Below are 3,596 nucleotides of genomic sequence, written 5' to 3'. Positions count from 1 at the left end.
GAGTGAGAAAGCTCTGAAATTAAGGCACGAGTTCATTGCAGACCAGCTGTGCTATAAAGCAGTTCAATACCAGTGGCCCTCTTACAGGCCAAATCGTACCCTCACTTCTGATGTAGAGAGACCACCTGCTCTAATGAGCCGGTGATTATTCAGCCTCTTGAATGGCTCACATGGGCATTCTTTCTGGCTAGCAGCTCGGGGCTGTGATGAATGATGTGCTGAGGATTTATGATGTGGAAAGTTCCCCATCAGGGACTTACCAAACCCCCTCAAACTCATTTAAATCTTGATTACCACGGGTTCAAAATGCAGTTTGAAAAGGTGAGAGGCCACAGCTATCTCTCTGATTTTCTGATGAGCATTTGGAGGGGGAAATGAAATGGACTCAGACACATACACACAGAGCTTTATATGACAAGGGCATAGTCTCAGAGTCCAAAGGCACAAGATGCCAGGTCTGATCAGGAACATTCTGGGGTCTTTACATGGGAGATGATCAAGGTTCAAGTAGCTGAATCTGTATGAAGAGTGGAAGCATCACTGAGGCCTGGGAATTCTGAGAGACTTGGTCTGACATTAACTAAATGCACCATGACCTTGGAGAAATTTTCTGACCGCCCTGAACCTTTACCCTCTCATCCATCATGAGGATGATGCTCTCCATCTTGCCTGCCTCAAAATGCTTTTGTGAGAATCAGTGAAGGTGCCTGGAGACCAGAAATAAAGGGCAGTGACTATAAACATAGTTGGTTTTGTTTTAAAGCAAGAAGTAACATATAAGCATTTTCACAAAAACAACATTTGCCTTGAACCTGCACCTAGACAAGGACAGGGCTGTTATTGCTATTCTCTATACCAATTGCTTTGCTATTTAGAGCAGAAAAAAAATGTCATTTTCTACTCTCAGTCTATTGAATTTTTGTTTCATGAAGATCCTGTGTCTTTATCAGGATCTTGGGTCTCATTCTTTCAAACATCAGCTTTGACTGAATATATAACACAGGGATGTGAACTTCTCACTCTTTCCTGAATTAAGGGTTCTGCCTGCAGAAGTCCCATGAACCCAGCAATTCTAAACAGGCTGTTAAAAGAAAGACATGATTTGTTTGGAGCTCCCTCTCCCCCATTCCCTATGTGTGCCTTTGCCTTTTCTAAACCAGAAGGCGCTGAACCTCACATTAACAAGGCTGATGAGTCAGCAAGGTCAAGTGGAAAGGCTGCAGCTCTGGTTTCACCATCTGTAAAATGAGATTGATAATCCCTTGCCACCATTACTCCTCCAAAGAATGTGTAAGGATAAAAAAGGGACACTATTAAGAGCTTTGCCCTTCTCTATGATAAACTATATTCACTAGGTTCAGTAACTATTAGTTAATAACAAATAAACAATAATAACAACAATAGAGATAGTAGTCACTTTCACGTTCATAGCACTGTAGGGTTTTCAGGGCATAAGGGTTTAGATAAACATTATTTAAATTTTTACAACTCCATTTTATAGAGAATAAAATTGAGATAGTAAGGTCTTAGAAATGTCTAAGGCAACAGAGCTAATAAACTGTAGGCTCAAAATAGATTCAAAGAGTTAGTTCCTCCACTTCCCTTTCCAGTTTACTCCATGATTTTTGGTTCTTTGGCTTCATTTTTCCAACTTGGAATATGAATATATATATATATATATATATATATATATATATATATATATTACGCCCCCCCCCCACTTAAAGAAGCTTAATGCTTAATGTTTGGCTTGAAAGTTACTCCAATGTTTCTTTAGAAAACTTTTCGTGCCTACAAATATGAGATTCTTCACCTATAAAAACTCCATTTTCTCAGGTCTCTTCCAGTTCTAAGACAGTTGATTAGTTAGTTAGTTAGTTAGTTAGTTAGTTAGTTAGTTAGTTAGTTGCTGTCAAGTTGAGCATGATTCATAGCCATCCTATGAACAAAAGATCTGAACCTTTTTCTGCCCTGTGCCATCTTCACACTTTGTGACACACAAAACCCCATTGCAGCAATAACCATGTCAATACACCTGGGTGAGAGTTTTCCTCTCCTTTGCTGACCTTCCACGCTTCCCAATATCATGTCCGTCTTCAAGGAACATATGCAAAGTATGTGAGGCTAAGCTTCATTATTTTTGCCTCCAAAGAGCAACCCAGCTGCACCCTCTCCAAGAAATATATGTGCATTCTCTTGACTGTCCATGGGATGCTCAGTGCTCTTCTCCAACACCACAGCTCAAAAACATAAATTCTTTTTCTGTCACCCTTATTCGTTGTCCTGGTCTCAGATGCAAAGCTAGTAATCAGAAAAACTATAACCTGAATCAGACATACCTTAGTCCTCAGACTGACATCACTACTCCTCAATAATTTGGAAAGGTCCCTAATTACAGCTTTTCCCAGTGCAGTGTGTCTCTTTATTTCCTGACTATTCATACAAAGGGTATTAATTGTGGATCCAGGTAAGATGAAGCTGTTGACAGTTTCAATCTCCTCTCCATCCATCATGATACTGCTTATTGGTCCAGTGGTAAGAATCTTTGTTTTCTTGATCTTGAGACACAATCCATACTGAAGGCTGCATTCCTTGATCTTCTGCAACAAGTGCTTCAAGTCCTCCTTACTTTCAGCAAGATTGTGTCACCTGCATCATGAAGATTGTTGATGAGTCTCTAATCCTGATGCTGTGTTCCTCTTCATAGAGTCTAGCTTCTTGGATAATTTGCTCAGCATGTAGATTGAACAGATGTGGAGATAGAGTACATCCTTGACACACTCCCTTCCCAATTCCAAACCATGTGGTGCTCCCCTGTTCCATTTGCCCAACAACATCCTGATTCAGGTATAGGTTCCACATTGGCAAAATCAAGTGCTCTGGGATTCCCATTCTTCTCAATGTCAGCCACAGCTTGTCATGATCCATACAATCCAATGTCTTTGCACAGTCAATAAAGCACAAATAGACATTCTTCTGGTATTCCTTAATTTCAGCCAGGATACATCTGGCATAAGCAATGATATCCTTGGTGCTATAGTCTCTTCTAAATCTCACTTGAACTTCGGACAATTCCCTATCTCTATACCGTTCCAGCCATTTTTTAATTATCTTCAGCAATATTTTGCTTGCAGGTGATATCAATGATATTGTTCGTTAATTTCCATATTCAGTTGCATCACCCTTCTTTGGAATGGGAACAAATATGGACCCTTTAGCTTGGCATAGTTGGATCCTGTTGGGTAAGTGTTTGTGATTTACTTGAAAGCTGAGGGTAAACTGGGCATTTCTAATTGTTTTTGCAATCAAGTGTAATCTGATTAGCTCTATCTGATCTCATTTACAATCAGCTTGGGTGGAAAGCCTCTTGTGTAGGCAAACAGGATATGGTGGGCAGGACTTTGTCTTGAAAAGTCAATTGGGCCCTCAGCTCTGTGGTCCTTGGGCCTATTTAAATTGTGTTTGGAAAGAACTTTGTTCTAAGTGGTGCAGAACTTGTCTGTAAGTTTGCTGTTTGCTGTTTGCTGTGATACTGATATTTTTGCCCTGATGTGTCAATTTCCAAAAGGATTTCCCATCATGTACAGGTTTTGGTG

Source organism: Elephantulus edwardii, unplaced genomic scaffold (assembly GCF_000299155.1).
Source record: "Elephantulus edwardii isolate Elephantulus edwardi_28Jun2011 unplaced genomic scaffold, EleEdw1.0 scaffold00175, whole genome shotgun sequence".
NCBI lineage: Eukaryota > Metazoa > Chordata > Mammalia > Macroscelidea > Macroscelididae > Elephantulus > Elephantulus edwardii.
Note: the sequence above shows the minus strand (reverse complement) of the source record.